Source organism: Paroedura picta, chromosome 1 (assembly GCF_049243985.1).
Source record: "Paroedura picta isolate Pp20150507F chromosome 1, Ppicta_v3.0, whole genome shotgun sequence".
Classification (NCBI taxonomy): Eukaryota; Metazoa; Chordata; class Lepidosauria; order Squamata; family Gekkonidae; genus Paroedura; species Paroedura picta.
The window spans coordinates 39,966,152-39,980,880 of NC_135369.1; the positions used below are offsets into that span (position 1 = coordinate 39,966,152).

The 14,729-nt window shown below is 44.5% G+C and overlaps 1 protein-coding gene across 38 annotated transcripts in view; it reads left to right on the forward strand.

The window, feature by feature from the left end:
• Positions 1–14,729, forward strand: part of NRXN1 (neurexin 1) — a 1,166,434-nt gene that overhangs the window by 674,220 nt on the left and 477,485 nt on the right. The gene's annotated exons all lie outside the window — the stretch shown is intronic.

The window sequence follows — 14,729 nt, forward strand, 5'->3', positions numbered from 1 at the left end:
AGTTGAGAGTTGCCTGGTCAGTCTTTCATGCCTAAAGGTTTGAGACTTCTGCTGGAATGCCCAAACTGGGCTGGATCATGTCTCAGATAATGAATTAATCAGTTATTCAGATAGGGAAAAAAACATGAGATCAGAACTTCAGTAGAAGAGGTACCGAAGGATGTGTAATGGAATGTAACAAACAAAAGCTGTCAATACTTTTTTGTAGAAGTTGAAAACAAAATGTAATGTTGCTGAGTGAAGCCCTCACAGTCTATATCAGAACCTTAGTCCACTTTTCTTTGAGGGATGACAGAAGCTAGGTTGTGAAAACAAAAGGGGGCCTTTATTTGCTGCAACAGTTTTTTCACTCCAGCTAAAGAGCTACAGCTTTGGTGTGCACATCACATTCTGGATCAGGAACAGCTTGTTTAACGCGTATCTAGATGCATATTGAAAATACATTTGGGCAGGGCTGCAACCCCCCTTCCACAATCTTTTCTTGTATTAAATGGCTTTTAAAAGTCTCTTCTTATCCTCTGCTCCAAATAATACCTCCCACTCAGACCCTCAGCCATCAGTTCCCAGTTCCTCTCTTTGTTTCTTGTGGTCTTTCCAGTCTATCTTCTCTTGTGTTTTTGCAACAGCCTCTAAACTAGGGTTTTCATACCCCAGCCCCAGTGGAAGCAAGGGTCCCCCACTGCAAAGCCTGGCCCTCCAGCTGCGGATTAGCTGGCTGTTGGAAGAACTTTCTAGGAGACTGGGGAAGGTTCAAGCTATATTGCCTGCATTGCACGGAAGATGAAGTAATCACAAAAACAACATCTTGGTGATGCTCTGGTATTTGGGCAAAAATTCTTTGGCAGAGGCTGATTTTGCCATAGAGTTTTTGCCCAAATACCAGAGTGCCACGGGACATCACTAGAATTATGATGTCACTTCCCTTGAACACCAGCAACTTGGCCTAGGTCTTCTGCTTTCTCCTGGGAAGTCCTCCGCACCTCAGCAGTTGCCAGGAAGGACCTGGCAACCCTACTCTATACATGTCAACAATTTTAAAAATACACTATTCTTTTATTTCATTTCCTGTATCAGTAATATACAAGACCAAAATAGCCTCAAATACAACATATGTTGTCTTTAAATATTTTAAATTGGCCCTCTCTGATTAAAATTGGCTCCCAACCATCAGTCCAAAAGTGCAGTTAATTAATCAAACTAATTAAAACTTGCAATCATCAGTTGTTCCCAGAGTAGATGTAGATACTTGGCTTCCTCCTTCAGGAAGGATAAAAGGAACTGTAATCCCTAGACATTTCATTCTTGGTAGCCAGTAGAAAATAGCTACTTTAAACTTTCTGCACACCCTGGAAGGTGTGCAACATTCAGTGATGCACTCTGCCAGGAATCTGAGCATGATCCTGGATGCTTCCCTTACAATGGAAGCCCAGGTCACAAGGTAGTGCGGCTGACATTTTATCACTTCCACCAAGCCAAGCTAAAAGCATCCTACCTGACCCCAGAACACCAAGCCACAGTGACCATGTGATCGTCACCTCTAGACTGGACTTCTGCAACTCCCTCTATGCTGGCCTACCCTTATCCTTGATCCAGAAACTACAACTGGTGCAGAATGCTGTGGCCAGGATTTTCACTAAGCAGCATGGAGATCCCACATCCTGCTGGTACTCCTACAACTCAGCTGGCTCCCAGTTGAATTTTGGATTAAGCTTAAGGTTTTGGTAATCATCTTTAATGCCATAAACAGTCTGGGCCCAGTGTATTTGAGAGAATGCCTCCCTGCCTATACCCCCCAAACAGCCTTATACTCTGCCATCTCCAACTGGCTATTGATCCCTGGCCCCAAAGAAACACGCCAGACCTCAACCCCCCCACCGCCACCGCTATGAGCCACCTTGCCGCTGCTGGGGCCAAAGACGGGCCCGTCCACCCCCGGGACGCCTGCATTGGTTGCCACTCACAAGCTGCAGTAAGGGCCACCACCACGGCAGTGACAAACTCAGCCCAGTCCCGTGGGGGGGGAGAGAGAACCCTTTGCTCCACCCTGTGACTTCCCCCCGCCATGAGACTGGTGCCCGGGGGGGGCTAGAGAGAGCCAGGGAGCACCCTGCTCCTTTCCCCCCCAAAGACTGTCCATTGCGGTGGCCCTGGAGGGTGAGGGGGGCCCCCCAGATGGCTGCGCGAGGCTCCACCACTCTGCAAAGCCTGCTAGTGCCCATTGTATTATGCCATACAATGGACTTTAAATCTAGTTTCATATAATATGTAGACATCAGATACTTGAGGAGTAGCTGTCAGGCGAGACCTGTTTCCCTCTAAGACAAATGGGCTTGCCTCATTTTTTTTCCTATTGGGACTGACTATTATGCAATGTCCAGATGAAAGATCAAACCTTGCCAGCCCCCATTCTCCCCATACTTTTAATGATAAAGTTAGAATCTAAAATTAAACTCAGCAGGTAGGAACCTGCATTTCAAAGGGTTCCCAGACAGACTTAGATTAATGCTGGATTTATTTAGCATGGAAAGTGGCATAGAGATGAGAGAAGGAAATGGTATAGAAAATGTCAGTGGGGCACCCTTCCAATCTAATATTCATTTCAAGAAAAAAAAATGTGAAAGAAAATGTGCACACTAATATTTGCCTGGGTAAATTTCAAGACAGATACCATATTGTGACCATTTCCTAGAAAGGGTCTGAAACCCAGTTTTTTAATGCTGGTGTGAACCTGGATGTTTTGATAACAAACACCGGTTTATTATCAAAAATGGCAACCTAGTGATACATTCATCTTGTCTTTCCCAAAACTGTATTAATACTCTGAAGCCAACAAGTCTTGTTTTTTCCTGTTCCCCATCAGCAACAAGCTATAGTGTGGAAAGAAAGCATGGAATGTCACCATGTTATGTCATGAGAATAATGATACATTTCAAGTAGCCCCATGTTTTTCATAATGCATAGTTCTACTTTTAGGCACAGAGAATTACCACGGGATAAATTACTCCCTTCTTCTTGGCTTGGAGGGTGTTTTGGGGATTGGGTCCATTTAGACAGTCTGCCTCCTTGCCTCTCCTCCATTACTGTTGGCACATCATGCCAGTATTTATGATATATGATTCGGAGGGATCCATAAAGTTCGTAGTAAAGAAATGCATAATGATGAGTATCACTCTAGATAGTGTCCTGTGGTTTATCAATTCATCAATGGTTGCTCCCATATCTGTTTGGAAACATTTGGTAATAATTTCCACCTTTGTGTTTCAGCTTGGTAGTCTTATTTATATAACAAGCTAATAAAACATCTCCCAAAGGACTGGGCACAGTGTACATGTCATGGAGACATTCCCTTAAAGAACAGATGCACAAGCCCTTCCTTGATCTTGCTGGAAGCCTCTGGGAGGTCATCAAAACCCTGCAGCCATCCCAAGTCTCCTTCTGGTGGTGACACCACTCCTCCTTGCTCCACAGGGTATTCACTGGCACAAATGTCCCTGAGTGTATCCCCCGCTAAATGGAGTTGTTCATCTCGCTTTCTGTACCTGCTCTATACAATAAAGCTATCACGCTTCAGAGCTGGTATGCTAACCTGCTGCTGCTCCCCATTACCACACTTCTAAAAGTAAAATGAAATTGTTGAGGTGTTTCTCCGGAGTCCAGACTTAAACCAAACAAAGAAAGTTTAACAAATTAATAAAAGAATACACATGTTCTGTTCAAGTTTTTGGGCTGACCAAAAAAGGTGAAAATCCACTGTCCTGTTTCCTATACTAGATACTTCCTAATGGATGTTTAATTTATTATTATGGGGGTGAGTCCTTGAGAGGGGAGCATTTCTCTATACATTGGAAAAGAATTCCACCGCATTCTGGAGAAGCTTCAAGCATAGCCTTGCATAGAGTATGTTGCAGTAATCTAGCCTGGAAGTGACCATTGCATGGATCACAGTAGCTAGGTCGGATGTTGACAGATGGGGTGCTAGTTGCTGTGCCTGGCGGAGGTGGGAAAAGCCCTGGAGACTTGGGCCCCCATAGATAAGGAGGCATCCAGAGTCACTTCCAGATTCTTCATGGTTGCTGAAGGCAGGGCAAATTTTGATTTTCCATTCCATTTGCAGACTTTTCGAAGCTGAGGTGTGACTTGCAGGAGCCAAATTCCACTTTAAAGTGACTTTTGGCAGCAAGTCTAAATTTAAGCATTTATGCAAAAAGCAGCTCATCGTTTGATTGATATCTTCACACCAACATTTTCTCACATTGCAAAAATAATCTATCTAAAATGGGAATTCATTCTAATAGCAGGGTTGTTACAGCTTCAGTAATAAGGGCTGGAAGGGGAGTCAGGATTCTGATCATCTCAGCTGCTTTCACAGTGTATGTTTTCACACCTGCCACTGCTTTCTTCCCAGCAGTGTTTGTGTGTGTGTGTGTGTTTAATTCTCAGATTCTATAACAGGAAATGTGCTAATGGTATTATCTCATTAATTTGAACGTAATCTGGATTGGTACAGAGATTGAGATTAGTGTACATTATTTTAAGATCCTTCTCTTCTTCTGCCCCATGGCAGCTGATGTACTGTACTTCTTTGCTACCAAGGCAGCAGTGAAGGAACATATGATAAATTTAACAATAGACCTTGTTTACTAATTTTAATGGCAAAAATAATTGGTCAAAAATCTAGGACTGGTTTAAGAGGGGTTCTCCAAAATTGAAAACGGCAAAGGTAAAAGCCATGGCAGATCAGTTCTTGGTATACTTGGAGGAAACTTCGGCCCTTGACCCATACCAGTCTGGCTTCCAGCCTGACCACGGAGTGGATACAGTGTTGGTCACCCTGAAAGATGACCTTTGGAGCCAGCTGGATAGAGACGGGTTGGCACTCTTCATGTTGTTAGATCTCTCAGCAGCATTTTGCACTGTTGTCACACCACCACGCCAGAACTGGAATTCGAGGGAAAGCTGATCAGTTTTCTTCAGAACCAAAAACAGAGAGTTGCTGTGGGAGAGGTTCAGTTGCACACTAACCAATGTCCTTGTGGAGTTCTACAGCATGTGATAGTCTCACCTACATTGTTTAACATCTTTATGTACCCTCTGGGTCAGCTGGTTTCAAGATTTGGACTGGATTGTCATCAGTACACTCTTGATGGATGGCTGCCCCAGCTCCCCCAACAAAAAAACAAAAAAACATTTGCCAGACGTTTGGAAGAAATGAGAGTATGGCTCAGGCACTCTACCTAAAATGCTACCCTTGCAAGATGGAGGTCCTGTGGTTCGATAAGAAAGGGCCAGAGCAGAAAGTGTGATTGCCCAGCCTGGGCAGAATGTGGTTGGTGATCTCACACTCAGCCATGATCCTTGATACCTCCCTTACAATGGAGGTGATCAAAGTAGCCCAACTGGCATTTTTCCATCTGCACCAGGCTCAGCTATTAACACCCTATCTGGTCCCGGAATACCGTGCCACAGTGATCCATGCAATAGTAATTTCCAGATTTCTGTAACTCTCTGTATGCTGGCTGTCCCTTGGCCTTGACCCGGAGACTACAATGGGTACAAAATGCAGCTTCCAGGGTTCTCACTAGAATACCTTAGAGAGCCCAGATCCAGCCAGTGCTGAGGCAGCTGCATTGGTTGCCAGTTGAATACCAGATCAAGTTCAAGGTTTAAGGTTAAAACAAAAACCTTGAACTCGATCTGGCCATTCTCAGTCTGGGCCCAGGGTATCTCCCTATGCCCCCTGCAGAGCTCTTCACTATGTGGGTTCGTACAGGTTGGTGATCCCTGGCCCATGTGAAGTTCACCTAGCCTGGATCAGGGGCAGGGCTTTTCAGCCCTGGTTCTTGCCCAGTGGAATGAGCTCCTGGAAGAACTAAGGGCTCTCAGCTAACCCAGTTCTGCAGGGCCTGTAATATGGAGCTTTTCCACCAGGAATTTTGTTGAGGCTGGGAAGACCGAACTCTTCCACCAGGAATTTTGTTGAGGTTTTGTCTTCAATTGGTACCATCATCCCTGGGCCTTTTCTGTACTCACATTATTCCCTGTTCTCAAATTTTAATTTACTTGAAGCTAGATCTTCCAACAGATTGGCAACCTTCATTTTTCCCTAACCGAAACAGGTCCCACTAAGTCTGTGACTTCTGCAATGTCTTTTTGTCCCAATTCCCAATCACCTATCTCCTTCCTGCTTGATTTGGGGGGGGGGGGCAGTGGTTGTGTGAAGCTCCAGCCGGCATTAAAGGAACACAAGACTAGAGCTTTATTTCCTGCCTTTTGTCTCCCAACTCAGCCAGAGCAAGCTGGAGGAGGGACAAGTGGAGCACGAGGCTGCTTGTTTATTTTTATTTTTCTTCCACCTGCGCGAGGGTGGTGGTGGAGAGTCATCATAAAGAGAGAACAGGGGGTGGTGGGGGAAGAAACTCCAAAAGGCAAATATCTGCACATAGAAGAGTGCAGTCACTTAAAAACAATCCTAAAAATGAGGGCAAAACCTAAACTCGCGAGAGAATGGCAACCAGGAACCCCATTTTTTCTGCAGTCTTTGTGACAGGTGACTGTTATATGTTAATGTTGGAGGCACAGAGAAGGGAAAGGAAATTAATCTGGCAAAATGCCAACACTTGTAATACTGTGGCTTTTGGATTGCATTTCTCAGATGTAGCGAGTTATATCCACTCCTAGATATCACAGAGAAAGGGTGGTGTCACTGTGGACTCGATCATGGATGTTGCAGAGGGAAAATTTAAAGCACCCAAAATCAAAATGGAAATTTAATAAAGTGTGGAGGGGAGTAATTTATTCGGATTCAGAGTGGATAAAAACCCTAGTGCAGACTCGACCCTGGGGACTTGGAAAATTGGGGGAGGCGGGGGGGGGATTAGTTTGTTGTGGGATTTGAGAATCATGGGCTTTTATATGTTTCATTGTATTTTTAAAAAATTGTTACATCCTATTTTATTGTCATCAGCCACCATGAGCCAACAGGTCAGGAGTGGCAGCCTATATGTATAATAATAAAAAAATAAAAAGAAAGACGCTGGCATCTGCAATGACCAGATAAGGGTTTGTTGTCCTCCAGTCCAGAAATAATCATAGAATCATAGAATCATAGAGTTGGAAGGGGCCATACAGGCCATCTAGTTCAACCCCCTGCTCAACGCAGGATTAGCCCTAAGCATCCTAAAGCATCCAAGAAAAGTGTGTATCCAACCTTTGCTTGAAGACTTCCAGTGAGGGGGCGCTCACCACCTCCTTAGGCAGCCTATTCCACTGCTGAACGACTCTGACTGAGAAAAACTTTTTCCTGATATCTAGCCTATATCGTTGTACTTGAAGTTTAAACCCATTACTGCGTGTCCTTTCCTCTGCAGCCAGCAGAAACAGCATCCTGCCCTCCTCCAAGTGACAACCTTTCAAATACTTAAAGAGGGATATCATGTCCCCTCTCAACCTCCTTTTCTCCAGGCTGAACATTCCCAAGTCCCTCAACCTATCTTCATAGGGCTTGGTCCCTTGGCCCCAGATCATCTTCGTCGCTCTCCTCTGTACCCTTTCAATTTTAGCGATGTCCTTCTTGAAGTGAGGCCTCCAGAACTGCACACAGTACTCCAGGTGTGGTCTGACCAGTGCCGTATACAATGGGACTATGACATCTTGTGATTTTGATGTGATGCCCCTGTTGATACAGCCCAAAATGGCATTTGCCTTTTTTACCGCTGCATCACACTGCCTGCTCATGTTTAGTTTACAATCCACAAGTACCCCAAGGTCTCGTTCACACACAGTGTTACCTAGAAGCGTATCCCCCATCCAGTAGGCATGCTTTTCATTTTTCTGACCCAGATGCAGAACTTTACACTTATCTTTATTAAATTGCATCTTGTTCTCATTTGCCCATTTTTCCATTGTGTTCAGATCTCGTTGAACTCTGTCTCTATCTTCTGGAGTATTTGCCAGTCCTCCCAATTTGGTGTCATCTGCAAACCTGATGAGTAGTCCCTCCACCCCCTCATCTAGATCATTAATAAATATGTTAAAAAGTACCGGGCCGAGCACCGAACCCTGAGGTACCCCACTACTCACCTCTCTCCAGTCTGATGAAACACCATTGACAACAACTCTTTGAGTGCGGTTCTCTAACCAATTCCCTATCCACCTAACGATCTGAAAATCCAGATTGCAGTCCTTCAACTTATCCATCAGAACATCATGGGGAACCTTGTCAAAAGCTTTACTAAAATGGGAAAGGGGGTGCTGTAAGTCTCCAAGAAACAGGGACATGGAAAAGAGGTCTTGGTACCCTGCCACTCTTCCCAGATTCTCTTCAGAATCCCAGATTCTCTTCAGAGCACTGTGTCCCATCCAATTCTCGAGGCTTTGATTGCAAGCTGAGTAAGACAACAACAGAGAAAAACTGCAGGTGAAGATGAAATGTGCTTTGTCGTTGAAGGGAACTTGGCCACGTGGTTCCAGAGGATGTGCAATTGGGGGGGGGGGTGCAATTTCTGGACTGGAGGACTGTAGCCAGACTCATGGGAAAAATAAAAGAGCTTTATTCAAGGGATAGAGAATATAAAAGGGGTGAAAAGTGGAATGGGTTCTTCTTATGGACTTACTAAGCAGTTCTTCTGAAAAGAACGGTTAAACAGTCATTAATGTTGAATTTCCCTTGGAGTCCTCTTCTTTGAGTCAAGGATAGAACCCTCAATGGAACTAAGCTGCCCTCAGAAAAAAGAACCGGAACAAAGGATGTCCTTGGCTTTTAATAGTTTCTCCATTCTTAAAACCAGATTAGATCATTGGCTTATATTTGCTGCTGTTTAAACTCCTTTAGTTGTAAATTTCCTACTCTGAACCCTTCATTTTGTTGGATGGGTATGTTTTTTGTAGTCATACCTCCCAAAGAAGTAATCAGACAGTGCCAATCCATAATCTGATCTTGAGTTTAAAGTATTCTCTACAGTAGTGGTCCCCAACCTTTTTCAGGCTGGGGACCGGTGGCAGCAGGGAGGCAATTGCCCGGCCGCGCACGCACAATGTGCATGCGCTGCCGAAAATGCGTGTGCGCGGCCCTGCTTCCCTCTCCCCCCCTCCCACAGTAAGAAGCTTGCCGGGCCACAAGCTTGTGGCCTGGGAAGTTTCTTACTGCGGGGGGGGGGCGGGGAGAGGGAGCTGCGGCCCGGTGCCAGGGCTTTCGCGGTCCGGCACCAGGTCGTGGCCCGGTGGTTGGGGACCACCGCTCTACAGCCTCACTGGTTTTACTGGCCCATTGGCTCTGTTGCTGAGGGTTATGGTCAAAGCTCATCCTGGACAATTTTTTAGTCAGAAAAGGAGCATAGGGGAGGGCATTGCTGGATACAGTCTCCCTATCGCTATGTGCAGCAAGTAGAATGGCTGTGCCTCTTTCTAGGTGTCTGGCACAGAAAGTTGCATCCTTCTTGATGCCTTGAAATGCATCTCAAAGGGCCTAGTTCTGCTTAGGGCTGCACTTGAGGGCAGCAGCAGACAACCATTCAAAGGGGAGCACATTAACAGTTCTCTGTTGGATATGACAGGAAGAAATTAGAGAATGAGATAAAATTGAGATAAAATTGAAAGGGTACAGAGGAGAGCGACGAAGATGATCTGGGGCCAAGGGACCAAGCCCTATGAAGATAGGTTGAGGGACTTGGGAATGTTCAACCTGGAGAAAAGGAGGTTGAGAGGGGACATAATAGCCCTCTTTAAGTATTTGAAAGGTTGTCACTTGGAGGAGGGCAGGATGCTGTTTCTGTTGGCTGCAGAGGAGAGGACACGCAGTAATGGGTTTAAACTTCAAGTACAACGATATAGGCTAGATATCAGGAAAAAAATTTTCACAGTCAGAGTAGTTCAGCAGTGGAATAGGCTGCCTAAGGAGGTGGTGAGCTCCCCTTCACTGGCAGTCTTCAAGCAAAGGTTGGATACATACTTTTCTTGGATGCTTTAGGATGCTTAGGGCTAATCCTGCGTTGAGCAGGGGGTTGGACTAGATGGCCTGTATGGCCCCTTCCAACTCTATGATTCTATGATTCTATGATTCTATGATTCTATGATTCTATGATTCTATGAATGCTGCTGAAAATTCCCCTTATCTGAATGTCTTCCCAGATTTTGAAGTCCTGAATTACCTAGTCTGAGTAGACATGATGCTCTATAGTTCTGTATCTCCTTATTAAATTTGAAATTGTGCATCGAGTTCTATGCATTCGTAATTTTGTATGGAACCCTGTAACCGCTTCAAGTAAATTTGTATAGAGAGGGAGGACATATTCCTTTCAGTAAGGGAATAATAGTTTGTAGTAGTGTCCAGTTCCTTTCCTTGGTTATGGTCTTCTTTTACCACCAGCCAACAAGCTCATTTTATTTATTGATTCATTCCAGAATTAGCTTTAGAAAGTGGCCTAGGTAAAGTAGAATTCTGGAAGAAAGGAATATATGATAGAGGAAGCCCACATGAATGCAAAGGGACAGAATGGGGAAAACCTTTTCATTTCTAAAATTAAGGTGTCCAGAATTTATGTCCAGGTATTTTTAAAAAATGCAATTAATTTATGTCATATTCATTTCAAAGGGGGGTTGGTTGTTTGTTGCCATTTTGCTGCACCCAAAGTACAGATGAATGAACATGAAAGATGATTATTTAGAGCAGCCTTTTGTGCCCTGGCACCCACCTGGTGAAATGGGCGCCCTGAAGAGATCAGGGCCCTGTCCGAACTCCCACAATTTCACAGGGCCTGCAAAAGGGAGCTCCTCCACCAGGCATTTGCTTAAGGCTGACCGATCCAACAACATCTGCTGGTCCCCCCCAGACACCCCCTTCCATGACTGAATAATCTGACCTACCTAAGGATTCAGTCAAAGTTACCGTTCCAGTTGAAATATTGTTCTAGTTGATATGTTAAAGGTAAAGGTATCCCTTGTGCAAGCACCAAGTCACGTCTGACCCTTGGAGTGACGCCCTCTAGCGTTTTCATGGCAGACTCAATACGAGGTGGCCTTGCCAGTGCCTTCCCCAGTCATTACCGTTTACCCCCCCCCCCAGCAAGCTGGGTACTCATTTTATCGACCTTGGAAGGATGGAAGGCTGAGTCAACCTTGAGCCGGCTGCTGGGATTGAACTCCCAGCCTCATGGGCAGAGCTTTCAGACGGCTGCCTTACCACTCTGCGCCACAAGAGGCTCTAGTTGAAAAGTTACGTTTGTTATATTTGTTAGATGTTCTTTTTTAACTACCCTGTGATGTTCTGTATAAACTGCCCAGAGCCATATGGAAGGGGTGGTTATATATATATATAAACTAACTCCTACCCATTCAGCAAATACCTTCTGGCGCCATTGAGAAATCCCAGGGTTTCACAGAGTCTCTATTGAGAAAGCCTGATTTAGTGAATTTACTTCCAATCATTCGCAAGTTTTTAACCTTTCTGCACACTGCACATAAGGTTGAATTTTTGTGTAAATTATTTCTTTGACTTTGTTTAAACTTTTTCTTATAAGCTGTTTATGGCATATTTTAGTAGCAATATAAGTAGAAAGATCAGATATAAAATATACATGAATTTACACTAATACAAAAGAGAGGGATAATTTCTCAATAATTGAAGTACGATAGAGAGGCTGGTAGTTTCAAGATATTAGGCTAAATAATTCATATCTTTTGGGAGTCATTTTAATGTGATAAATTTTGCTCCTTGATATTATTTTATTTTATTCTTATTAGACCTCAAATAGCTTCCTGTCTGTGAGAGAGTGTATATGTGTTTACGGTGGTTCCCCTTTCTTCCACAGCAAGTCCTTTTTCGGTTCCAAAGTACACACAAACATTTTTTTAAATCTGATTACTAATAAATGGATTGTTATTCACAGTATTAAGTGACTGTTGATCATCTGATGAATAGCATCTCCAGTGATTTGCATATGTAAACAAGCCTTGGCAGTTTGATTAAGAGCACAGCTCATGATTTCTCACTCTTTCTCCCTTCCAAAACAACCCCATTTCCAAGACTTCTCCACTGTCTGACAGTAACCATCAAAACAGTAGAGCCCTGCACCCATGGTGTCACCGCGTATGGTGACTGAATGTTCAAAGTGCACCTGTGCAGGCTTTATTTGCAATCTGAGGAGCAGAGCTGATGCATGTATGGTTTGTAAATGCCGGTTTACAATATGTCCTAAACATAGAGAGAGAGGCAGGGCCTGGCACAATCATTCTGCTGCTTCCCCATGCATTTCCGTAAATACAGTTATCATGTGTATGCAGAATTAGTGAGCCACTGGAGTTACATGGCAGGAATTTAATTAGAAAAAAACAAAAACAAAATAAAACCCTGCACTACTGGAGGTCACCCTGTTCATCAGTGAGCGCACAACGAACAAGACAGGGCTGTTTCCGAGTCTGCAAATCTTTAAAAATTATCTGGGGTATACAGCCTATGGCCAGTAGGCCATAAGTGGCCCAGCAGGCTAGGGTTGCCAGCCTGGAGGTGGGGAATGCCTGGAGTTTTGGTGCTAGACTAGAGCCTAGGGAGAGTGAGTTTCAGGAGGGGCCAAAGGACTCACTTTCAGCTTGCATCTTGAGTGAATTCGTAACTGGCAGACCCAGTGCAGGCACAAGATGGTTATACATAGATTCGCAACTTATACGGCCTCCATAATTCCATTCCTTGTGTTCCATGTAACTTCTTGAACTGTGTACCCACTGGCCCTGAGTAGTTTTTTACAGGACTTCCTCTTGCTTTGCTTACACCTGGTTGACTTTCATCAAGATTCCCTGCTTCTCCAAACAGTGGGTTCCTCTGGAGACCTGTCTATGTGGACTAAAGCACTCGTCCGGCTTTTCTGCTGTTTGTTTCTGATCAAGTCTGTTTGACAGCTTCTCTTGCGAGCACCATGAGCTGAACACAGTTTCTGGCAGTTTGCTTCCCCATCGTTAGTGCTTTGGGTACAGCCTCTCTCTCTCTCTCTCTCTCTCTCTCTCTCTCTCTCTCTCATATCGGCTGGGTACCGTTTATCACTGCCATCTGTCAAAAAATGCCTGCTCTACCCGCCAGAGAGCTTTTAACAGTTGACATGGTGATATCTTGGCAAGGTGGTTCCTTCCTCTTATCCTCTCCCCCATTATCTTGGCAGCAAAACTATCAGGATGTTGCATCAGGTAGAGAAACTAAAGACGAGAGGTGAAAAAGCTGCCTGCTTAGTTAAGCAAAGCTTTGGAGCTAAATTCCTCATCGAGTGGGAGCAGGGATCTTCATTATGTGATCAGATTCCAGCATTACTTGGGGGTTATCATGATTTATGTATTAACTAGGGACAAAGCCCGTTGCATTCAGGAATACAACAGGCACTAGATTGGGGTTGGGTGGGGTGGAAGAACTCTATGGATGATCTCTCCCTCCCCCCAGGATCTGGAAAGGCTGCAGGGTGGAGGCCCCAGGGCAGGGAACTCACTGGCAGGGGCAGCTCTCATGCAGCAGGGATCTGCAACCTCTGAGCCTCGGAGGGAAGGAGAAGGAGAAGGGGATGGTCAAGGGTAAGGGAACAGCTCCTTCTAGGCCTTACCAGAAATATTAAGTGGAACAGATTTTTTAATGCTGCCTTTCCAGAGACCAGTTGGAGGGAGCTCACAGCCAAGTTCCATCTCTAATTTGGGTAGTTTGGAATGCTGTATACGAAGAGCTCATGGACATAAAGCAATAATACTGCCCATTTCTAGAGCATATTCAAGTCTTCAGTATTGTTGTAAAACTATCATATAATAAATACCATCCCACCACTAAGCGTACAAAGCTATTGCATACGGAGTCAGGCCTGTGTTCTATCTAGAATATTACTTACTCTAATTGGCAGCAATGCTTCAGTGTTTTCCTATCATGCACTACCAGATCTTTTTTAGCTTGGCCAGGGATTGAACCTGGGAACTTCTGCATGCCACGCTGATGCTCTGCCACTGAATCACAACTTTACTTCCAATGAGAAAGCTGGAGTTCTTTGAGTAACTAGTCAATTTTTAGCAGATGCAAGATGACAGGGCTGTGCATGCTTGGCATGGAGAAGGTCGCTAGTTCAAACCCCAGCATATCCAATTTAAAGGAATCAGGTAATAAGTGATGTGAAAGACCTCCACTGCCAGTCTGAGTAGACAATACAGAGTTTGAAGTGTTGAAGGCTTTCATAGCCAGAGTTAACTGGCTGTTGTGGGTATTCTGGACCGTGTGGCTGTAGTTTGATAGTTTTAGTCCCCGATAGTTTGCCAGTAATTATGGCTGGCATCTTCAGAGATAGAAAACAGCAAGATGTGAATCTTTCTATGCCAAAGTATGGAGTGTGTGAACAATTTGTAAACACCCCACAATGTTTCATCAAATAAAATAGGCAAGACCTTGACTAATGGACTCTCTAATGAACTGCACCCAGCCACGGGAAAGATACTTCTGGATGTACTTGCTAATGAACTCTACCCAGACACAGGAAAAGTACTTCCTAGTTCCAGTCCATCGCCTGGTAGATTCCCAGAATAAACAGGAACATGATGCATTACAAACACATGCCAAGAAGTAAATAAAATGCCCAGCAACTGTTCACTCAGTCCTGAAGATGTCAGCCACAGTTACTGGCAAAACATCAAACTACCAGACCATGGCCACACAGCCTGGAAAACCCACAACAGCCAATACTGACTTTGATGAACTGATAGTGATTCAGGATTCTTCAGTC